Genomic DNA, 25566 nt, shown 5'->3' on the forward strand with positions numbered 1-25566 from the left:
TGTAGTAGTATTTTAAACTTTATATAAATATAATCATACCATATATAGTATCCCATCATACTTTAACAAGACACAAATTTTTGAATAAACACAAAGATTGGGATGCCTGGGTGGCTCAGTTGTTGAGCATCTACCTTCGGCTCAGGGTGTGATCCAAGGGTGCTGGGATCGAGTCCTGCACTGGGCTCCCCACAGGAAGCCTGCTACTCCCTCTGCCCCTCTCTCTGTGTCTCTCATGAATAAATAAAATCATTAAAAAAAACCCACCTAGATTATTTGAAAAGGAATTTTAAACATTAAACATTCTCTAGAATTTAGTGCTCAGAAAAGCATTATTACTGAAGACTAGTTATGGTTATTAGGCTTCCATTATATTAGAAATATCTAAGATCTAGACAGCAGCCTATGTTCAATGATGCCTCTCACGGAAAGTGTTCTTTCTGCAGAACATACATGATTCCTCTTAAGAACACCATGCGTAGAGATCTTAAGAAGAAGCCTGGAGGTTTAACCCAAACAGTCTCTTTCTGACTGACCTAAAAGGTGCCACTGACACAGTGATGGTTCCCATTAGCATGATGTTCTAAACTGCAATGAGAAAATCTCTGACTATGTTTGTTTTAGAAACTTTATTTCTTCAATTCACTCTGAAGCTAAGTAATACACAGCAACTCAAAGTTCTCCCAATTAAGAACACAGTAAAAAAAAATGTAAGTCAGAAAATGCCAAATGAGGAAGTGAGTCTACAGGAAGAATTGAATTTGAAGGCATATTTCATCTATTTCTATAAAGCATTTAAAAATGATTGATACCACTGCCAATTCCTTTTTACATTGAAAATTAAACTCAAAGTTACTATATAGAAATCCTTCAGACTGGAAAAGAAGCCAGCATCTGCCTTCCTGCCTTTTAATTTCCCTTTCCTTAATCACAAAACCACCAACTAAATGGAAAATGTTGAGCGTTAGAACCAGCACCTTCACTTTCTTCGAGAAACACTTATTTCCTCATTAGAGGCACCCAATACAGAAAAATACTGTATAATAAGCTTATATTTAACATAAACTTTCACAAATTTATATTTCTATCATATAATTGTGTAGAAGTACCATCACTTATTTGACCAAGCCCCATTTTTGGACATTTGGACTATTTCTAATGTTATCATATTACAATGATCCTCAAAATGTAATCCTCAGACCCACAGAGGATCCAGAAACCCTTTCAGAGAATTCATGAGGTCAAAACTATTTTCATAAATACTAGGGTACTATTTGCCTTTTCTCACCATGTTCATATTTGTACTAATAGTGCAAAAGCAAAAATGGATGTATAAGTTAGTGTCTTAGCATGAATCAGGGCTATGTCACCAAACCATTCTAGTCATTGTATTCTTTACCACTAGGCACTCATATTTAAAAGAAGGCAGTTTCACTTAAGAAGATCCTTGATGAAGAGTAAAACTATTTATTTTCTTAAATTTCAACCATTAAATACATGCCTTTTTAACACTATGAATGATAAAATGGGAAATACATAAAACATACTTCCGTGGAATTCTAAAAAAGAATAATTGTCTTGACAAAAACCACTAGTTATTTGTTATTTTGTTTTTAAAGTAGGCTCCATGCCCGATGTGGGGCTTGAACTCATGATCCTGAGATTGAGAGTCATGTGCTCTACCAGCTGAGCCATCCAGGCACCCCACTAATTACTTGTGAGCTAAATTAGCTTTTTTCATGGAACACCATTTTTACTTCAAAGAACTACCTATTATTCATAACTGGATATTTGGCAGACATGTTCCCAAAAATGAATAAAATGACCCTGTCACTTCAAGGAAAAACAACTAACAGCATTTGTCACCAACGATAAAATGCGAGCTTTCAACTGAAAATCACAATTTTAGAAAACTTACGTGCACTACTTTGGGCTTATTAGCTTTCCAATACTTAAAAGACTTTTTGATAAGACTGGTATAATACTAAAAAATGTGATTTTTAAAAATATTATATCAACATTTGGAATACTCAGATGACCAACGAGTGATGTTACAAAATCTTGCTCAGGAAAACATTAATTCATCAAAGAATAAGACAGATGAATGGATTTTAGCATACTGAGGACAAAAAGTTCATTGATAGAGTTTCAGAATCCCTTTGCACTAACCTTTAAGAAACCAGAATTTGGGGTACTGGGTAGCTCAGTTGTTTGAGTGTCCACCTTTGGTGTGGGTCATGATCTGGGAGTGCTGGGATGGAGTCTCACATTGGGCTCCCTGCTCAGTGTGGAGTCTGCTTCTCCCTCTGCCCCATGCCCCCGCTTGTATTCTCTCTCTCTCTCTCTCTCTCATAAATAAATAAAAATCTTAAAAAAAAAAAATTAGCATTTGTTGAGTTTTGGTGTAGTATCAAAGAAAAAAAAATCCACAATTATCTTAAGTGGCTATTAAAATACATCTCCCTTTTCCAGAAAATCTAGCTATCTTCCTTTATACCAAAGATTAAATAAAGATTTGCACTCCTTTTGATACAGTTTTTGAAAACAGTTGTCAGGGTTCCTGGGTGACTCAGTTGGTTAAGTGCCTTCGACTTAGGTCATGATGCCCAGGATCCTGGGATGGAACATCACACTGGGCTCCCTGCTCAGCACGGAGCCTGCTTCTTCCTCTCCCTCTGCCTCTCCACCTCCCTCATACCTTCTCTCATGCTCTTGCTCTCTCATGTGCTCCTGCTCAAATAAGTAAATAAAATCTTTTTAAAAAAAGAAAAAGTTATACTGATAACTGTAACTCACATAAAAGCTCTTTGGGATCATCAATCATTTTGAAGAGTATAAAGAAAAATTTTGAGAAGACAGTATAAAAAAAGTTTGTAAACTGCTGTTGCTATTAAGACCAGTGGTTCAAATATCTTCATAGCTTAATCTTTGTTCCCATCCTTAAATTTTCTTTAAAATAGAATCCTACAACAGAGATTATTATATCAAAAGAGAGGTACACTTTCAAAGCTTTGATATAAGTCAAGTGCTATCCAGAAGGTTTTTCGGTTAATACTGATATCAAAAGAATACATTCAGGCACATTTAATGGTCTTTTCACCATCACACAGTACTTTAATTTTTGTCACTATGACAGGCAAAAAATGTAACTTCATTTAATTTGCATTCCTTTACTAGCAAGCTTAATATTTTAATATTAAATATAATTACTTAGGGATCCCTGGGTGGCGCAGCGGTTTGGCGCCTGCCTTTGGCCCAGGGCGCGATCCTGGAGACCCGGGATCGAATCCCACGTCAGGCTCCTGGTGCATGGAGCCTGCTTCTCCCTCTGCCTGTATCTCTGCCTCTCTCTCTCTCTCTCTGTGACTATCATAAATAAATAAAAATTAAAAAAAAATAAATAAATAAATATAATTACTTAAACATAATTATACTAAGTATATATTACATATTTATATAATCACTAATTAATTTTATAATGTACTAAATATAAATATAATAATACTCTCCAATTTTTTTAAAGATTTTATTTATTTGAGAGAGCAAGCAAGAGAGAGCAAAAGCAGGGGGAGGGGCAGAGGGAGAAGCAGGCTTCCTGCCAAGCAGAGAGCCCAAAGTGGGGCTTGATCCCAGGATCCTGGAATTGTAACCTAAGCTGAAGGCAGATGCCTAACCAACTGAGCCACCCAGGTACCCCAACACTCTCCCCAATTTTAGGGACTTTTGCTGTTATTTGTGGAAGGAACTTGGAGGGGCACAAATAAATTTATGGTAAAAGTCATCAACTATCTTCATTATTGGGAATAAACCTCCAAACTAGTGCTTTTATCTAGTTCTGGTTTAGAACACTCATGATGTTTTTCAAACTCTGATTTAATTTATGTAAAACTCTGCTTTAGTAGCAACAGGAGAAAAGACTGAATCAAATGCTGTAAGTACCAGTGATCTATTAAATTACCCAATCTTAGGCAAGTTACTTATGATAGTTTCCTAAATAAAAATTAAGAATGGAAAAAAAATATGTAAGAATGATATTTAAAATGCTGGTTGCAATCATGCGACATTCTTTTGGTGTCAAGATCCATTTATACTCTTAAAAATTATTGAGGACCACAAAGAGCTTTTGTTTCCATGGGTTATATTTGTCAATATATAAATTCTTTAGAAGGATGGGCTATTACTATTTATTAAATGCCCTTTACAGGAATCCTTTTTCAGAGGAACAGTTTATTGAAAACTCTCCAGGATACATTTTTTTCCTTAGTAAAATAAAGCTGTTAAAATACAAGTTCTAGTATGCTTTCTTCATCTCAGTATATCACCAGTACTTTGAAGACCACTAATATAATGTATCTGTAACTTTCTCTAATCCTTGTGTATATTAGAACATATTTTAAATGGAATAAGTAAGGCATATGTATATAATTTATTAAGTTTCTATGTTTTGTTCACTGATATATTCTGCAGCATCAAGAATAATGCCTAACAGATAATAAATAATTGTTGAATGAATCAGTAAATTACATAGGCTAAAAAGGAATTTAATTTAAAAAGTTCAGGAGACTTCTGAACTCCATGACTTGTGAGAATCCTTCTAAGTAAAATTCTAGGATTTCTACTTCCATTTGTTCTTCTCTGTCCCTGCCATCCCTGCCACTACATACACACACACACACACACACACACACACACACACACACACACACACATATACTGTGGGGAAAATCCTAGAACTAAGAGAGCCAAGAGATCATTATGAAAGCAAAAACCTGGATTAAGATCTATGTTTTCACTTTTTAAAAAGACTTTATTTATGTAACAAAGAGAGAATACACACACGGGGAGTGGGAGAGGGAGAAGTAGGCTCCCCATTGAGCAAGGAGCCTAATGTCAGCTGGATCCCAGGATCCCAGATCATGACCTGAGCCTAAGGCAGATTAATTGAGTTTTAATAGCAATTCCCACAATTATATTACTAAATTTTGGAAATCTTACATAGGGATTCCACATGAAGTTTATAACAAAAAAAAAAATCACTAAAGATATAAGGATTGCTACCATTATAGTAAGAATTTTAAGGAAGCAAGATGAAAACAACTTATGTCAATAAATCTGGTTAGATGCAAAAGTCTAATTTGGGGTATTAGCTTATTAGAGTTTATCAGTAGTGTCAATTAATACTCTATCAATTGTGTTTTATGAATCTTTCTGTTCAGAAATGTGTGGGGTTTTTTAAAGATTTTTATTTGATAGTGTGCATGTGCACACAGTGCGGGAAGGGGGGGGGTGCAGAGGGAGGAGAAGACTCCTTACTGAGCACAGAGCCAGATGTAGGGCTTGATTCCCAGTCCAGGGATTATAACCTGAGCTGAAGGGAGTTGCCTAACTAACTAAACCACTCAGGCGCCCCAGAAATGTGTTTTTGAGTAGTATCTGAACATGGGAGGAGTCTAAATACTAAATTATTTCTTACAAACTACAGCTCCAACTTGTTAACGGATCTCAACTGGAAGTTACCCGTCAGAAGTATATCTAGAGCCATCTTATTAGTTATATAGGACAGATACACAGCCATACAACTTAGCTCTCAATCAAGGTAACCTTTCACTGAAACAGGCAGTTGACATTTTTTTATGATGTGGAGTTTACTTATCATTTTTAAAAGTCAACTTCTGCTCCTCATCAAATTAATGTTATTTCTCAGTTATGTATAAATGTTAGGACAAAAATAAACTCCTTACCCAACAAAATTTGTTAGGAAGTAATTCAACCAAAGAGAAAGAAGACATTTACATCATCCAGATTTACACTAATATTTTACCATAATTTGATCCAGATTCTTAAGAAAAAAAGTCACATATAGCTAAAGCCTCCTATATATACCTCTCTAATCTCATTTTGCCCCTCCCAACTATTTTAAATTTGATGTTGCCCCCATATTTTTATACCTTTAATACATATGTATCAATAATCATATTGTTTTATGTACATAACTGGAACTATATTGTATTTATTCTGTTAAAAATTTAATCCAAAATTGTTTGAAATAACTCTAGTTAATAAATGACAGGCATGGTAAACTAATGGTCAAAATTTTTTTTTTAAAGATTTTATTTTTTATTCACAAGAGACACAGAGAGAGAGAGAGAGAGAGAGAGAGAGAGAAAGGCAGAGGCACAGGCAGAGGGAAAATCAGGCTCCATGAAGGGAGCCCGACATGGGACTCAATCCCAGGTCTCTAGGATCACGCCCTGGGCTGGAGGCAGTGCTAAACCGCTGAGCCACCTGGGCTGCCCTAATGGTCAAATATTTTGATATCTGCAACTTACTCTGAAGTGCATCAATTGCCCATCTGTTGAGGGTCCTTAAGAATTTAACCCCCTAGGACAATACACCATAGTAAGATGCTGAATGGGTAAGACGGCATCAATGGCAGTCATCTATTCCCAGGAAAGATAATGAAGAACTCTAAATTATCTTAAACTATCCATTCTGTCCACGCTCTTGGTAAACAACTCTCATACCTCAGTGTGATGATACTGCCGCCTCAGAGAACTCTTGCACATATGTTCCATGAACCATGTGCAAGAATGTGCCCAGAAAAAAAAAAAAAAAAAAAAGAATGTGCCCAGAGTGGAAACAATCTAATGTCATCAACAAGAGAGAATAAATACATTCTGGTCTAGACAGACAATGGAATACAATACAACAATTAAAATTAATTACAACAATTAAAATTAATTTAATTAATTAAATTAATTAAATCTCAGAGGGTTGAATGAAACAAGTCACTACAGAATATACATGGTGCTGATTCCATTTACATCAAGTTGAAAGGGGTATAAATTTAAGGAAAAGGTTATCACAAAAGTTGGATAGTAATTATTTTTAAGGAGAAACAAACAGGGGGACTTCTAACATAATGAGCCTACTTCTTAACCTAGGTTGTTGTGTAATAGGTAAACACTCTGTAATCATATTTAAGCTGTATATGTTTTATATATTCTCCTACATGCACATTTCAGCTTTATTTTTTTTTTTATTTATGATACTCATACAGAGAGAGAGAGAGACAGAGACATAGGCTGAGAGAGAAGCAGGCTCCATGCACGAGGAGCCTGACGTGGGATTCGATCCCGGGTCTCCAGGATCGTGCCCTGGGCCAAAGGCAGGTGCCAAACCGCTGTGCCACCCAGGGATACCCACATTTCAGCTTTAAAACAAAAAAAAAAAAAAAGAGAGAGAGAGAATGAATTGACCCCATTACATTACTAAGCTTCCATTTAGTATTTTGATATAAAAAAAGATGCATGTAAACAGTTATTAGTTCAACACCTCATATATATAGTTTTAGTTCCATTGTTCATAGGACTGTTTTCTAAAACATAAAAAATAACCAATTTTCCTTCATTTAGATTTTTTTAATTACACCATACAACTCTGCACACACATGAACCACTATATAACCAGGCATCCATCACACGGATAATGAACTTCACTTGACTTTTTAATAAGTCATACTAGCTCTGGCTACCTTGGAGAACTTTTACGATATAGGGCAAAAGATTAGACAAGGATAGAGCCAAGAAAACAAATTTTAAAAACACCACCAACAAAACCCAAAAAAACTTCTCTAAGAAATAGTTGCCTCTGGACAGCAGGTGAGGGGAAAAGGAGGGAGGCTGCTTTTCATTCTTCTAGTCTTTCAGATTTTAAACATAATGTGCATATATAACTTTGTTACCTTTTTAATATAAAAATTCTTAAATAAGTCTGCAAAGGCTTTCATATTGCTTACAGTTGCCTTTTTATTATTATTTTTTTAATACCAGCTGTTAATCTCAAGGCTGTAAAATATGGAGACAAAAGAGAGCTGATACCTACTACTCAGCAATTACAGGGCAAATCAAAGAGAAGTTCTGAATTTCTACAGGAGTAAGAGAATGAACGTGAAAAGAGACGTTTAGGAAAAGTTTTCTAATTCATATATTTATAACTGGCAGAGAAGAAATCAAAATGCTTTTGCATAGAAATTTGTACAACCAAAGCTCAGGTGCATAATTTTTTCCTCTCTGTCAATAAAACAAGTAGCACATGGGTTATTTTCTCATAAACGGTGAAATACCTCAACAGTTGTAGCACAGATCAAGAGCTACTTTTACTCTAGTATACATACACCATCTGACAAGACACAAGATAGAGGTGACACAAAAAATTTTAGTAGGCTCTCATACTAATGGGAAAAAGATTGCTACAATAGTCGAAAACTGCCCTAATCACTTCAGCTGACTCAGTGATATTACTAATTCAATTTCTACCATCTATATGAAGCAGCTCCTAAGCAGAGGAACAAAATATTCCAACTAAATGATGGAAGCAATAATTATTTTCAGACCATTCAACTGATGGGACTGTTCTTCTCACCCCTGCAAAAGTCTGTGAACACTTATGTTCCATTAGATGGGATGTAATACGAGGTAAAGCCTACAAATATGCAATCAGTGGAGTTAAAGTCCAAAGAAACCTCAAAAATCATATCCAAGCATCATATGGTATTTAAAAACAAAACAAAACAGGGGCACCTGGGTGGCTCAGTTGGTTAAGCATCTGCCTTTGGCTCAGGTCATGATTCCAGAGTCCCCCAATGGAGCCTACATTCCCACTGGGCTCCCGGCTCAGCAAGGAGCCAGTCTGCTTCTCCCTCTCCCTTTGTCCCTCCCCCTGTGCCTTCTCTCCCTTTCACTCACTCTCTCTCAAATAAATAAAATCTTAAAAAAAAAATTAAAACAGGGGATCCCTGGGTGGGGCTCAGTGGTTTAATATCTGCCTTCGGCCCAGGGCATGATCCTGGAGTCCCAGGATTGAGTCCCACATCAGGCTCCCTGCATGGAGCCTGCTTCTCCCTCTGCCTGTTGTCTCTGCGCCTCTCTCTCTCTCTCTCTCTTTCATGAATAAATAAAATCTTTTAAAATTTTTAAAACAAAACAAAACAAAAAAATGCCTCCTTTCCAGGTTCAAAACAATTGCAAGTAATAATGGTGTGTTTCCCAGGAGAGGATTTTCAAAGGCTATAAATGCTACCTTAAATCAGGAAAGGGATGTCTTGCCTAGAACCCCAAGGATAAAGGAATGAAGAAAGAAAGGAATGAAGTACCAGCTAGTACTAAAAAAACTAACATTGGGAAAGTGATGGCTCACTGAGATAAGGAAGAGGCTAATTTCACTTGGGAAAAAAATAATTAGCTTAATTATTTACTGTGGTAAATAGAGTGGTGGGTCTGGGAGTGAGAGGGAAAAAAGCAGAATTAGAGAAGCAGAAAAAAGGAGAGCCACAAAGTTGAAAGACACAGAGCAGCAAAAAGTGTAGTAAAGAAAAGAATAACTGGGGTAGGTAGAGAAAGTAAGTTCTAATATTGATAATAAACTACTCCAGTCACTTTCTTTACTTACCAGAGGCTGCAGGCTTTAAAATATCCCTGGTTGCTTAAAAGTCCAAACATTAAACTGCTAAGTAACTGACTGATTGCTCTTCTTAAACCTATACTCTTTTTCTTAAAGTGTGGCCTACAAGCACTTGCACCACAATCACCTAGGGTAATTATTAAAAATGCTGACTGATAACCCAAACCCTGTGCCTAATGAATCAGAATCTTGGGTTGGAAGCCAGGTGATTCTCCATTACACCAAGGGTTGAAAATTACTGCTTTAAAATATACTACCAGGCAAGTATTCATTTTTTCTTTGAATGGTTATGATGTGCAGATACCAGACAGAGGAAGCTAAGGGCCACATGCCTTTTAAAGACTTGCCACCCCAGGATGCCTGGGTGACTTAGTGGTTGAGCGTCTGCCTTGATCCTGGGATCAAGTCCCACATCGTGCTCCCTGCATGGAGCCTGCTTCTCCCTCTGCCTATGTCCCTGCCCCGCCCCCCACTCTGTGTCTCTCATGAATAAATAAATAAAATATTTAAAAAAAAAAGAAAGAAAGACTTGCTACCCCTAACTTTAGCAGAACTTGCCCAACTGAGTAGCCAAGGGTTTGATGCAGCAAATCATAACTGTCTGTTCATATGTGCTCAGTATTTTTGTCAAAGTTTCAACGAGACAGAAAAATACAACAAAACCTCTCTGATCTCAAAGAGCTTACATTCTTATTGGTGAAGACACTCCTCTTAACCCTAAGCAAATGATATTCTTTCTTCAATACTAATAATTTCCCAAGATCCACAGTCTTCCCTATTTTAAGTTTCGGTCATGTTTCACCTCTAGGCAAATAGTCTGAATCTGAATATAACTTCTCATTGGTTTGGTTCCATTCTTATTTCACCCCCATGCTATCCTGCCCCGTTTTCCCAGTAAGAATCTAGGTTTATGAGGAGAGAGCCTGTGTTTTCTAGCTGTTTCTGTGCTGTCATTTGCTTAGGATAATGATGACCACATTGTGGGAGGTCTGATATTGAACTGGGTTAGGGGATTTGGAGATGTAAGAGATTCAACAGTTACAAGCAAAGTACTTTTAAAAAACCAAGTTTCACACTTAAAGGCAGATCTGAAGTAAATTTTGGCCACTCCAATAAAATACATCAAAAAGTTAACAAAGATTTTGCATGCTCAGAAGATTCAAAAGTGCCTAGTATGTATAGTAAACTCTCAAAGGAGGAAAGAGTAGATACAACAAACAAATGGAATAAGATTACTAATTCTGGAAAGTTTCAGCTCAAGATGGAGTATAGAGTTCAGAAACTTCTAGATTTTGTAAACTCATACGCAAAGTTTAACACACACAAACACTTTAATAGAACAAGGTATCATATTAAACAGTATTTGTCTTCCTAGAAGGACAGGAGATAAAAAGCAGAAATGAATCTGTCTTTGTATCTACAAGGTCAAAGCAAATTCCCAACTCCTTATATTTCCAACTCCCCTAGACCCGTCTTAAACCAGCAACATCATAAACTATGAAAATGTTCCAATAATGAAAACAAGCAGTGGTGGAAATGAAACAAATGCAACATCTCCTCTCTGATGAATAAAGGAAACTAGTTTGAACACATTTTCAGAATCACTGGTTAATTCATTTGGTTGCATCTTACTACCAAGCAACTTAATTAAGGTTTTATTTATACTTAAAGAAACAGAGCCCATTTCAAACAAAGCATCACTTGTTAGTGTGGACTAGCAGGAGCAGCTCCCGGCTGGAAGCCCTGCCACTAAGCACTGAGCGACCTTGAGGGAGTCACAAGACCTCTTCGGGCCACTATAGTGTCTTCGTCCATACGTCCAAACGAGTGAGGCAGCTGGACGACCTCCATCTTTTTCAGTGCTCAAGTTTTTTAAATGGGTAATTCTCAGTTAAATTCTGATGACCTGATCTAAGTTTATATTCCACCTTATGAAAGGAAAAGGAGTGGGAAGACTACTGAGTAAGTTTCTCTGGCCTTCCCTTGCTTCCATGCTTTTTTTCCACCCTTCCCTTCTCCTTTGAAGTCCCACTTCAGTCTCTGTCACATAGGTAAGAGCCTGAAATATATGACCGGTACCTATTTGACTTAAACTAGATCATCCCCTTAATTTTTAAGAAACTAAATTATCCTACTTCTCTTTAATAAATAAAATCTTATTTATTTGTATGCCCCTAGATTTTTCTCTTATGGGTCACCAGCTATTGAAAACTTAAAGAGAAAAAAAGAAAAAAGGTTTCATTAGATTTTTCACACAGGCCAGAGGAGAAGTAAACACAGCCTCTACTTACTCAAAGGCTGACTAAACCAGCAAGATGCAGAGACAAAGATGAGAGCAGGCGGCTCAGAGCTGAACTAGTAAAATGTCTGCTATGCCTTTCCTGCAAAACCATAGAAGTGAGACCTGTTCATAGAATAATCCTTTCCCAGAGTCAGAAGTAATAACTGCCTCTATATCCTTCCCTAAAAAACACTTAGAAAATTAGCAACAGCAAATTCCCTTAAAAAACAGCAAAATATTATATAGTCAATAATACATGACTTTTTGGTTTCCAAAAATTTTATTCATAATCACTGCATGTTCAAATTTTACTTGCATTCAAATTTTAATTTCATAAATAGCTTTCAGAAGTAAAATACTACTGCACCCAGCTTTTCAGAGGACCTAGAATTTCAAGGCACACCAGAATATACTCTGGCCAGAAAGAACTTCATCATTTCAACAATGATAAATATTCCAGGAAGAGACTCCGCAATATTTTCTTTTACACAAAAGGTACTTTTTTTTTTCCTTTAAAACAAGCAAATTTTAAGAACAGTGATACGGAGGAAGGCCAGTACTCTTTTACTTTTTCTTTATACACAAATTGAAATACTTCATGTTCCTTCAGAAGCTAGTCATGCATCTAAGGTTGCTCCTCACAGTAAGTTTCCAGTGTGAATTATACAACATTATTATTTTTCTAATAGATGAACTGTTCTAGTGTTTCTTGTGCTTTAATAACCACTTTAACTTGTTACCTAAATGACTGCCCATTTTCCTTAAACTTCTATCTCGTTTTCAAAAATTAATGTTTAGTATAATTTCATTAACTTAAGAAAAAAGAAAAGGACAGAACAGTCAATGAGTAACACCTATGAATGAGTTATCCCCAAACGTCCCTTTAGCCAAAATGCCAAAACAAAACTTGTGTCTCTGAAATTTTTTTCTTAATGCCCGTATCACACACGAATAGTACGGTTTGCTTAACTGTAGCTTTCTGGCTATCCCCACAAGTACAATTCGATTTTTTTAAAACGAAAATTTGACCGAAGTTTGTTTTGTGGTATGAAAAAGAAAGAAAGAAAAATCTCCTTTATTCTCAAGTCACACAGGGAAAGAAAGAAAAAAAAAAATCATACAAAACATTAAAAAATGCTTTTCCAGGAAGATCTAAAACTTTCCAGAATTTGAATGCTTTGTTTCCCCCCTAGCAGCTAAGCGCAATCAGGCATGTGACTGACTACACACATTTTTTCAGAGTTAAAGAACACATTCAGCCATGTTCTGCGACAGGTAAGAACCACCCTCCGTTTATCAGCTCAGGAAATAGCCAGAAGCAAACACACAAAATCCTAACAAGTTACCTTCAAATATTCTCGTTCTCTTTTTGTCCTTTGGGCTTGAAAATAAAAAGCAATCCGGCAAGTTTTATGCTGTTAAAATGGCTCCTGTAGATTGGGGAAGTGGTGTCTGTGCTTCAGCCTATGAGTCATACATGAAACTAAGTGTTTCTAAGGGAGGCACGCCCATGTTGCTGTGGACCCAATTATCCTGCTGGGTCAAACATGCAAATCCACAGGTAAAAAAAAAAAAAGAAAAAGAGGAGAGGTATAGAAAAAGGAGGGGCATAGAGCCAAGGAGCAAGATCTACCTTGATTAAACCATTATTCTGCTCATGCTAATTACCATAATTTAAAATTAACAACAGAAAAATAGGAATCAGGATCTACAAGGAAACAAAATTAACACCGTATGTTGTTTTAAAAAAATAAAATCTCAACTTTAAAAATTATCTTAATATATCAAGTAAGTAAAACTATGAAAAGAAAAACAGTGTGGGAGGGAATGGAAGAGAGACAGCAAATTTTCTGGCTTTTAATTTAACAATGGACTGGTGAGTCTAACCAGGCTACTCATTAACCCTTACATGAAAGGGGTATATTGCTGGAAAATGTAATCTAGAAAAGCTAGCAAACTACAGTATCAGATGAGATTTACAAGTTCACTAAACATAAAATCTACTTCCTAATTTTCTAATTCAAAGTTCAGTGGAAAAATAAGTATGAATTAATCTGATTTGTAAAATTTAAACAAATCCAGAGTTAGTAAGGAACCAAAGTATAATACAGCAAAATGATTTTAAACTGCAAGCTTGATAAAGCTCTATTTTAAACAAATTACCAATGCAATCATGGTTCATGATTCTACTACTTAGAAGTGACAGCCACAGTTTTCTTTAACTTTCAAACAAAATTATCCACAAATAAAAGCCTACCATGGGCCATGCACCCTGCTGCACCATACATGGTGATCCTAAGGCTGCCAACGAAAGACATGGACAGTGAAGTTTTGCTCTCCAAGTCCTCATACACCCGACAAGGTGCCCAAGCAGCTGAAATGTTAGTACAACTACTTAAACCCTGTCCCCTGGGTGAATATTAATTAATTTATTCTAAGTAAGGGCTTAAATTGGTCAAAATGGCTTGAAAGCATTAAGCGCTTTCAGAAGTGCTTTACATGATAAAGTGCTACTCACTAGCTAGCCTTCATCTTAATATTTTACAAAAAGTAAATAGGATTTGGCAAGGTTTTCTCCCTTTAATTAATTACTTGGAAGTAATTACTCTGCCTTACTAGAGGCACAGCTGAGAGGACAAGCTGTCACTGACTCAGACGGGGAACTTTACAAACGGCTACAAAATGTAATGATTGTGAACCGACTTTCTGCCCATTAAGTGCCTATTTATTCCATTCTGCTGAACACTGTTTGATTTACCTTTTCACTAAGATAATCCCCATGGTTTAACAAATTATTAATAAAAAATTATGCTAAAAAGAAAAACACATCACTTTTTCTACTGTCAAACGTCATATTCAGTTAGCTTACTTTAGAGCTCATTTATTTAGAATGACTGCTTGGATCCCAAACAAGAAGGTCCTCTGAGCAGTCACAGGAGATGTTCACTGGAAAATTCCCAAGTCGTTTCCCAGTGCTGACATTTATTTTAGACCATATTCATGTAAGCCCAATAATTTAATTATCTTTTAACTAATTAGAAATAGAAGTTATAAAAGTGAATGAAAGAGGGAATAGTGAAAGGATGATGTCAGAATGAACAAATGAGAGAGTAGATACGAGAAGACTAAAAAAGAAAACAACTTGTAAAACTCTAAATAAATATAACTTTAAAAGTCCTGGGACCTGGAGCCATCTTATAAGGTCAAAAAGTTCTACATGCTCCCTACATATATTGCCAAACAGTAAATGCCTTGAAGTCAGCATTACTATGATAAAGGTCTTTGAAATACAAAGTGAATAAGTATGTCAAATCTTTTAGGAAGTATGGATACATAAAAGGAGAAGCTTCTGCTATTGAGAAAATCCATTTATATAAAGTACCTCAATTACCTGATAATGGCAGATATTTGGAAAATAACTTAAGAGAAGTACTTTTGACCACCAGTATGTAGAAGTGAAGTAAGAGACATAAATTGAAAATAGTCACCCTCTTTCAACAGCAACAAATATCTTAGCTGTTCCTAGGGAGATGATTCCAGAGTTGCTATTACAAGAAAGTTCCCCTTTGCTCAGGGGTGTCCCTATAAGCATTGTTTTACCACCCACAGAAATTGGATCCTAGTTATAGTCACAGCCCCAAGAAATCAATTTCCATCAAAAAAAAAAAAAAAAAAAGGTTGGCAAGCAGTTCAGCAGAGGTTCTAGAGCCAATCTGCTTGGGTGTAAATCCCGGCTCTACAACCTGTTAGCTGTGTGTTCCTGGGCTATATTTAACAATCCTGCAGCCTAACTTTTTTTATCTGTGATTCAGGCTAATAATACCCACCCTCCTTAAAAGAGTATTATGAGCATTAAAACCAGTGTATGTACTACTATGCTTAAAAAGAACTTTCATAACTCAAAAATAAGAAAACAAACTAGTTTTTTTAAAAGTCAAACGATCTGAATAGACACTTCACCAAAAAGAGATACAGATGGCAAATACACACAGAAAAAAATCTCAACATCCTTACTCAACAGGAAAATGCAAATTAAAGTCACAATACCACTAGGATAACAAAAACAGGGGGATCCCTGGGTGGCGCAGCGGTTTGGCGCCTGCCTTTGGCCCAGGGCGCGATCCTGGAGACCCGGGATCGAATCCCATATCAGGCTCCTGGTGCATGGAGCCTGCTTCTCCCTCCACCTGTGTCTCTGCCTCTCTCTGTCTCTGTGACTATCATAAATAAGTAAAAATTAAAAAAAAAAAAACAAACAAAAAAAACAAACAAACCTGACAATACCACGTGTTGGAGAGGATATAGAGCAACTATAAATCTCATACACTGCTGGTGAGAATGCAAATGGTACAGCCTATTTGGAAAACATTTTTTTTTGTAAAACTAAACATATACTTAGACGATCTGACAGTCTGAATCCTAGATATATGCCCAAGAGAAATGAAAATATAGGTCTACAAAAAAAATTCTACCCAAGTATTTATGGCAGTTTTAGTCAGAATCACCAAATACTGGATACCCCAATGTTCATAAACTGGAGAATGGTTAAACACATTGTGGTATATCCATACAACGGAATGTTATTAACAATACAAAGGTATGAACTTCTGAAATATAGCTACCACTCCGCATTAGGGAGTGAAAGGAGTCAGACTCAAAATCTGTACTGGAACATTCTGGAAAAGGCAAAATAAAAAGAATTCCTATCAGTGGTTCCCAGGGCTTAGGGATGAGGGGAGGAAACTGAATACAAAGGGGAACAAGGAAACTGTTTGGGGTGATGGACGTCCCTGTTTGGGGTGATGGGCATATTCTGAATAGTGATTGTGCTATTGGTTCTATAACCTATATATGTTGTCAAAAAACCTAGAACTATACATCAAAATAGGACAAACTGTACTGTATATAAACACTTATCTCAATAAAGACCTGACTTTAAAAGGAAATCTAGTTCATGTGTAATACAGTTACTAATATTATACTGGGCACTAAGTTAGCACTTTATATATATTAACTATTATTATGCTTCACAGTAGAAGCACAGAAACAGTAACAGATGGTTCAGGATGAGAAAGTTTACGTCAATCTCTAAACTGTTACATAAATAAAATGTGGCATCTTCAGCTTGTTGATGTATATAATGTACCTATACATACTGTAAATACATTTATTTGTAAAATCAGGAATATACCAAGTCAGGATATACCTTAATATGAAGTACTCATGGCTGCCTGGAGGAATTTTCAGCATTTATATTTGAGCTGAGCAGGATTAGGTCAATTGAGTGAAATGAATGCCAACTAAAGCTAAGACACTGTTTATTTCTTTCTTTAAAACAGAACTTATGAAAAGAATTTACTGTGTAAGCGAGGACTCTCTTCTTCCCTTTTATTGTGACTGCTTCTCTTTTAACTCAAATTTGAAAACTTCTAGTGCCTAAGAACATATATAACAGTCTAATGCTTGTATCTAGGAAAGCTGGGCTTAAAAAAAAAAAGCATTGCTTTGAATCTGTCCCATCATTCAGGAGCCAACATGCTATTATTACAGGAGATGGAAGAAGCAAAGATCAAACCATTAAAATGATAAATGACCAAAATCACTATTATCTACTACTTAAACATAAAAATACAATTTAAAAGACTGAGATTCAGTGTTATAAATATTTTAGTTGCAAACAATTTTATTGATGTTAACACCTCTCAAAGTATCATCCCAGGTTCTGAAAAACATGCATTTCCAAGTGCGAGCTTAATTGTCAGACAATAGTGAATTCTCTATTACCTATCACTAGAATTTGGTTAAACCAAGGCCTTCCTCCTTCCTTCCTTCCTTTCTGCACAGATTACTAGGACCTATCTATAAGTAATATCTTCCTGGACAAGTGTCGATGTGTTTTAAGAGGCATACCAAAGTGAAAAGGGGCCAGGGCTTTGGATGGTTTTGCTTACTAATGTATTCTTTTCACTTAGGGCCCAGAACACAGCAGAAACTGAGAGACACAAACAATTAACTTTTCTAAAACAGTTTATTGAAGGAAAATTATAGCATATCAGGATTTTACCACACTCTGAAATATTATTTAAAGATGTGATCTGGCCTGTGATTTGATACTGCAGAATTCATGTACCTGTGTTACAAGGTTCAATTGTAGGTATGATTTTAGGTGTTAGTCTTTCCTTGATTGTCAAAAATAACCAAGAATTGATTGTACAATTATATTCTTTATGATGCTCCCAGGTAATATGCTGACTGCAATCTCAAATCTCATATAGACATGATATTATATCTACAGTTAAATTTTAAATCAGTATTAAAGACAATGTATCTTTTACTTCAGTGGATTGTGAGAGATGTAGCTACCTCTGAATTACCTAAAGGAGCTTTACGCCTACTCCAGGAACAGATTCAACAATATGGGTAGCACCCAGGCATAGGAGAACCACTGCTCTGCTGCTCTGTAGCCTAGAATCTAATGGAGTTGGTGGGGTGTCTGGGTGGCTCAATCGGTTAAGCAGGTGCCTTTGGCTCAGGTCATGATTTTGGGATCCTGGGATGGAGCCCCACATCAGGCTCCCTGTTCAGTGGGAAGTCTGCTTCTCCCTCTCCCTTGTTCCACAGCTCATTCCCTGTCTTTTTCAAATAAATAAATAAAATCTTAAAAAAAAAAAAAAGTAGTTAGTGGTGGTCTTCACACAGCAGCCGCTCAAGAGGACACTTGTTATCTTAATCTCTAAATATTGTGGAGAGGAAACCTTCTATTTTTTATATTGAGTTTAGAGTGAAACTTGAAGTCCTCCTTTGCTACTACATCATGTTGTAGAAAAATAGTATCATGACAACATCTTAACTGTCCCTTTCCCTACCACTGACTACCTACTTCCAATTCACCTTTCACTCTATCAGAGAAATCTCCCTTAGTAAATAGTAAAAGAACTACCTGAACTCATGTAGTTATCACTTGTGTCTGAAAAAGAAACAAACTTTGTTTCCCTAGAAACAAAATAAAAATCTGGACTACCTACCATGGTTTTCAAACTATTCTGTTAATCAGCCGAATTCTCATAAAAATTTTCAAGGAACTGCAATACAACATATGTTTAAGTCTTTGTTGTTTTCAGAAAGCCTAAACCTATGGATCCAATCCAAACTCATTCTAAAAATAGGGAAAGGAGATCTACAGAGAGAAGGGACTTCCCAATGTCAAGGTAATGACTGACCTGAGGTACTTCTAGGTATCCATTCATTTAACAAATATTTACTGAGCACCTACTATGTGTCAGGCACTGTTCTAGTTCCTTGCTATACAGGAGATACACTGTTGATAAATGATCCCTACCCATGTGGTGCTTATATTCTAGCAAGGGAAAATGATAAACATGAACTAAATACAGAGCATGATAATTATATATAAAAGATATAAATATACAGTATACTAGTGATAAGGACAGAGAAGGAAAACACAAGACAGCAAAGACAAAACATATGACATTTTGGACAGACTAACTAGGGAGGATTTACTTTTGCCATGTCACTTTTGAGTGAAGACCTCTAGTCATGCAGACCTATCTTAAGGAAGAACATTTTAGACAGAGAAAGTTTGTACAGAGACTCTAACAGGGAGTTTGCCTGAAATGTTCAAGGAAAGCAAGGAGGCCAATGTGGATCAAGTAGGGAAAGGAGAAGAGTAAGGAAGAAGAATACTAGAAGCTACCAGGGAGCCTCACTGTTTAGTTTTCATATGAGTCACAAGCTTTGACTGCTGTGTTGAAAAAAGACTGCAATGGGGCAAGGACGGAAGGAGGAGAAGTTAATGCAATAACCCAAAGAAGATGATAATGACTCAGACAAAGGCAGCAGCATAGAAGGAAGATGTGATCAAATTATGGATGTGTTTTTGAGGACTATCCAACAAGATTTCTGAATGAACAGAAAGTAGTTGGTAGAGGAAGAAAGGCTTCAAAACTCCATTTTTTGGCAAGTGCAAGACTATGGTTGCCCAAACTGAGACTGTAAAGATGATGATAGTCTGGGGTGTGGAAATATCAGGAGTTCAGATTTTGTTTTGTTTGCTTTAAGGTTTATTTATTTAGGGGTGCCTGAGTGGCTCAGTCGGTGAAGCGTCTGCCTTTGGCTCAGGTCTTAATCCTGGAATACTGGGATCGAGCCCCATGTCAGGCTGAGCAGAGAGCCTGTTTTTCCCTTTGCCTCTGCCACTACTGCTTGTGCTGTGTCGAATAAGTAAAATATTAAAAAAAAAAAAAAAGATCTATTTATTTGAGAGGAAGAATGTGTGTGTGTGCATGCTAGCAGGAAGAAACAGAGGGAGAGGAACAGAGGGAGAATCTCAAGTGAGCTCCACTGAGCAGGGAACCCAACTCTGAGATCCATTCCACAAGCCTGAGATCATGACCCCAGCAGAAATCAAGAGTGAGACGCTGAACCAACTAAGCCACAAAAGAGCCCTAGGAACTCAGTTAATTTGAGATGTTCATTAGCTCTCCGAGTGGAGATGTCAAATTGGATATATTGTCCTGGAGTTGCAGATATAGTCCTAAAACCCAGGGCAGGGGTATGGGCTGGATATATAAATTAGAGTCATTAACATATATATAATATTAATGTGTATATGATATTAAAGCTACAGGTAGAAAACTAACAATGACAGACCCCTGGGACCATTCAATATTTAGAGGTGGGGGGAGATGAGGTAAAGCTAGCAGAGAAGGCTGAGAACGAGTACTCAAAAATGTCACAGGAAAACAAGACAAATATGGTATTATCCTGGAATTTGAGTAAAAGTGTTTCCAAAAGAAGGGATTGAGCAATTGTGCCAAATGCTGAGGGCAGATCAAATAAAATGAGGTCTGAGGGAAAACAAAAAAACAAAAAAGCAACGGCAGATGAATTTAGCAACATGAACATCACTGTGAGTTTTGAAAGAAGTTTTCATGTTTATGGTAAAGTTAAAAAAGACAAAAACATCTGAAAGGTGAGAAACTAAACAAAGTAACTATACTGAAGGAGTCAAGAAAAGATATAGGGGGGAGGGACTTGTTTAAGAAAAGCAGTGCCTTTTCTACTGCCAAGAACATTCCACTTTATATTGCAGTTAATTTTCTACAAGTCCATCTCCACACTGATAAACTGGCGACCCATTTGAGGGCAGGAGCTACACCATGCACCTGGTTTGACCAGTGGTGACTGTGGACATGCTACTTCACACATCTGCTGAGGACTCCATTTCCTTTTTTATCAAATACTGGAAGAACCTAAAAATCTTATCATGTTGAAGATTCATTTCAGTTCTGATGTTTTCTGATTTTGTAGCCTCCCCAAGTTCTCTGAATAGTGTTTGAGGAACAGAGAACAAAAATCACACTAAGGCTATATTTCAGAAAGAAGTCTCCTCATCAAAATTTTAGCTTATTGAAAGTAACACATAAAATCACCAGATATGCAGAATAACTGGAAATTGTGTAAGTTTCCCCAAAATCCAATTATACTAATTTCAGTTCACTAATAAACTATTTTTAAAAACACAAGAAACCCTATACTAATTTTCTGGTAACTTTTTTAGCCTATGACAGGAGGACATTTAAGTAAATAGGGTTTTAGCACAAGTTCAAAAACTCATCTCAAATACCCTAAACTACCAAGCTCTTAAAAAAAAAAAGAAAGAAAGAAAGAAAAAACTTTGGTCATTAGTAAAATTTAAGACTATGATAGAAGGCAAACCTCATATTTTAAACCAGCCTGATTTAGACTATTTAGACTATGTCTATTTTATACAATATTTATTATTTATCTAAAATACAAATTAAAGATCCTGTTTATAAGGAGATTTAAAAAAACCTTAATATTATGGCTTTAATTCTCATAAACAGTTGCACTCAATGTTAATTCATAATTTACTTGGCTTGACTTGTGGTTTAGAACTGAGTCACAGAATGCTTAGCCCTAAAGAGTAACCCAGCAACATGAAAGAAAAATTGCATTCTATTATTTTTGCTCTTTAATAAAAAGAACTAAATATAAATGAAAAAAGAAGGAACTTTAGGATATGTTAAAGAAACAAGAACTTCAATTCTTCTTAAATTGCTGGTCAAAACAGAGAAATGAAAAAAATGACCTTAGGAACTCCCCATGTACTCCAAAAGCATGGGCTTTAGAGTTAGGTGACCCAGGTTTGGGTCTCAGCTCCACTATTAACTAGTTGTGTGACCCAGGGCTATTAAACTCTTATGCCTAAGTTTTCATTTCTATAAAGGGGGAAATGATAATCCCCGTGTCACAAAAAATTCACTTAAACTGCTTATTTTTTTTAAGATTTTTTATTTATTATTCATGAGAGAAAGAGAGAGAGAGAGAGAGAGAGAGAGGCAGGCAGAGACACAGGCAGAGGGAGCAGTAGGCTCCACGCAGGGAGCCCGATGTGGGACTCGATCCTGGGACTCCAGGATCACACCCTGGGCCAAAGGCGGTGCTACACCACTGAGCCACCCAGGCTGCCCCTAAACTGCTTATTATAGTGCTAGGAGGAACACATATTTCCTCAAATACATATCAAAAAGAGGGGGAGGGAGAGAAATATTCTAGTAGTGCCTTCAGACTCAGCAATTAAATGGAATGAACTATCGATAAATACAACTTAAATGACTCTCAAAAGCATTATGATGAGTCAAAGAAGCCAGTGTCAAAGATTATATATATTATATGATTCCAATTATATGACATTCTCCAAGACACCAACCTATAACAATGGAGAACTGGGGATCCCTGGGTGGCGCAGCGGTTTGGCGCCTGCCTTTGGCCCAGGGCGCGATCCTGGAGACCCGGGATCGAATCCCACATCGGGCTCCCGGTGCATGGAGCCTGCTTCTCCCTCTGCCTGTGTCTCTGCCCCTCTCTCTCTCTCTCTCTCTCTCTCTCTCTGTGACTATCATAAATAAAATAAAAAAAAAAAATGGAGAACTGATCAGGGGTTACAGGGGCACGGATTAGGGGCCAGGGTGTGATCTATAACTGAAGAACATGAGGGAGTTTAGAGGGGTGATGTAATTATTCTGTATCCTGATTATGGTGGTGGCTACACAAATTTATATATTTGTTAGAATCCATAGAACTATGTGCTGCAAAAAAGGCAAGTTTATTTTAGAATTTTAAAAATGAAAATGAGGGGTACCTGGGTAGCTCAGTTGGTTAAGTATCTGACTCTTGGTTTTGGCTTAGGTCATGATCTCAAGTTTCTGGGACTGAATTCCATGTCAGATTCCCTGCTCAGTCTCCTCACAAGCACCCCCCCCCCCCCGACCCGTTCTCTCTCCCTCTCTCTCAAATAATTAAAAATTTTTAAAATAAAAATGAAAATGAAACAATTTTTTTAAACCCCCAAGCTCAAAAAGTCATTACTCCAGTCCACAATCATGAGAAAATATAAGACAAAATCAAATTGGGGGACATTCTACAAAATACCTGACCAGTACTCTGAAAGTGTCAAAGTCAAAAAAGACAAGAAACCATCAGAGATTTAAGATTCTCTCTTCCTCTACTCCTTCTCCCTGTCCACTTGCATGCACACTCTCTCATAAATAAGTAAATAAAGTCTTTAAGATAAAAATAAGGTTTGTAATAATTTCACAAAGCAAAAAATATGTTATTTCTTTTCTCTTCCAAAACCTAACAAATGCCATCCTGCATATTTTGATTACTTTAGGGCTTGAGCTCACAACCCTGAGATCAAGACCTGAGCTGAAGGTGAGATCAAGAGTTGGACGCTTAATCAACTGAGCCACCTAGGTGCCCCCTAATACAAGATACTTTTGCATCTTGACTTTGGTCTACCCTTTAGTAGCCTCTCTTGTGGCCTTTCCACCTCCCAACATACACCCCACAATCCAGCTTTGCTAAACTTATTTAGAGCATATCATGCTTTCTAACTCCACATTTGCTGGCCTTCCCTACCCAGTGAATCTCCTGCAAAGTCCCTCTCTCCATCATTACAAGGAAGAACTGGTCACTTTCTCCTCTGTACCTCCCTCTGTATTTTGTAAAGTAAGAGATGCATGAATCACATTGTTTATGCATTCACATTACACTTATGCTTTGTCAAAATGTGCAAAGCACCCTGATAGGTTTTGGGGACCTAAAGGTGAATTGATTTCCTCCATAACTCCTCCTGCCTATTCTGCCAAAATATCTGGTGAAGAACACAGTGTTGTTGCTATTTTTCAATCATTTGTTTACATGTCTCACTGGTCATTTATCTTAGCCTGATAGCATTCCTGACCCATAATAGTTCTGTAATAAATATTTGCTGAAAGAAAACATTTGGAAGTTCAACTAAATATTGGCTCAATGATAAATCTGTTTTTTTCTCTTCCACACAAGCCAAACCATTCTCAGGGCATTTCTGTATATGTCTAAATTACACAAAAAGCACGGTCCCTTCTTCACTTTCCTGAATAGTCCAGTACCTATTAGGTCGGTTGGTTAAGGTTCAGTCTGGCAGCCCTGTCTAGGGATTAAGGCCAGAGCAGGAAGCTTTACATTTAAGAGAGAACAGTTTCTGGGTTAGTCTTCCAGCTTACACCTGAACATCTCATTATGTTAATAGACAATGACCAAGATTAAAGGGAAAGAGACAGACTTGGAGACAAAAGGAGTGAACAAAAAAGAAAAACTCTCAAAAGAGTAGGACTGATTATCCGAATGTGGTCCCTTCCCTCCACTTTTGGTCTTCTGCCCCTTTTGGGCTTTTACTTATATAGCCTTCTGTCAAACTGTCCTAATTAGAAACAAACTGGTAAGTGTTTCAGTAAAAAGGAATATTCAAATAAGGTATTTAACCTACAGGCTTTCATGTTTCATAATAAGATACAGATGGAACAATTAACGGCTTCTTTAAACTCATACTTTACAATCATCACAAAGGATACATTTTAGCGATAGCTAATACTCTTCTGCTCTTCTGCCCTACTTGAAACCTTATCAAGGGTACAAATGAAACTTTAAAACTTGAAAGTATTTTAAATTTACAGTCATTTAAGGAAACACTTCTTAGACAAATGCTCCTAATATTTTAATGTTCTCCAGATTTTTTCTTTCTTTTTTTTTTTAGGTATGTTTCACACCAAGCTTGGACAATACGAAGCCTGAACTCACAACCCTGAGACCAAGAACTGAACTGAGACTAAGAGTCAGACACTTAATCACTCAAGTGTCTCACCTCAGTACCCCAATGTTCCCAAATTCCTATCTCCAGATGTTGCTCCTGAACTTCAGACTCTTCTATCCAACTTGACACCTCCATTCAAACGTCTAATAGTCTTCTCAAACTTAATGTATCCAAACCTGAATTCCTGATCTTCTCTCCAAAACCTACTCTACCCAGTTTTCTCCAGTTGTCTTGGTGGACAGTGAATACTTCTAGCTGCACACACCAAAACCTTGGCTATTGCCTCTTCTTTGTGTCCTACAGTCATATCCAATCTGTCAAAAAATCCTGTTGGCTCAATCTTCAAAACACACATAGAACTAACTCTAGAATCACTCTACTTCATTGTTACTATCATGCTGCAAGCCTCTGTCAGGTCTTATTTGCATCACTGAAGTTGTCCAAGGAGCCTTCCTACTTGTGTTCTTCTTTCTCTAAAATCTAGTCTCAAAACAGCAGCCAGAAATACTCTTACTTAAAAACACAAGTCAAAAAAAAAAAAAAAAAAAAAAAACACAAGTCAGATTATATCACTCTACTGTTTTAAAATCTTCCTGTAGCTCTTCTTTCCACACAAAAAATAAGTCTTCATAATAGCTTACAAGGA

General features: G+C 36.7%; 1 protein-coding gene across 3 annotated transcripts in view; it reads right to left on the reverse strand.

Moving 5' to 3' along the window:
- ELF1 (E74 like ETS transcription factor 1) overlaps window positions 1-25566 on the reverse strand; it is a 106985-nt gene that overhangs the window by 66073 nt on the left and 15346 nt on the right. The window contains exon 1 of one of the 3 annotated variants that reach the window (XM_041731093.1): window positions 13090-13216. The exons of the other annotated variants lie outside the window; for them this stretch is intronic. The gene's annotated coding sequence lies outside the window, so the exon portion shown is untranslated. Of the gene's footprint in view, window positions 1-13089; window positions 13217-25566 lie in introns of those variants that run through there. 3 annotated transcript variants of the gene reach the window in all.

This window comes from Vulpes lagopus, chromosome 16, assembly GCF_018345385.1.
Source record: "Vulpes lagopus strain Blue_001 chromosome 16, ASM1834538v1, whole genome shotgun sequence".
Taxonomy (NCBI): domain Eukaryota; kingdom Metazoa; phylum Chordata; class Mammalia; order Carnivora; family Canidae; genus Vulpes; species Vulpes lagopus.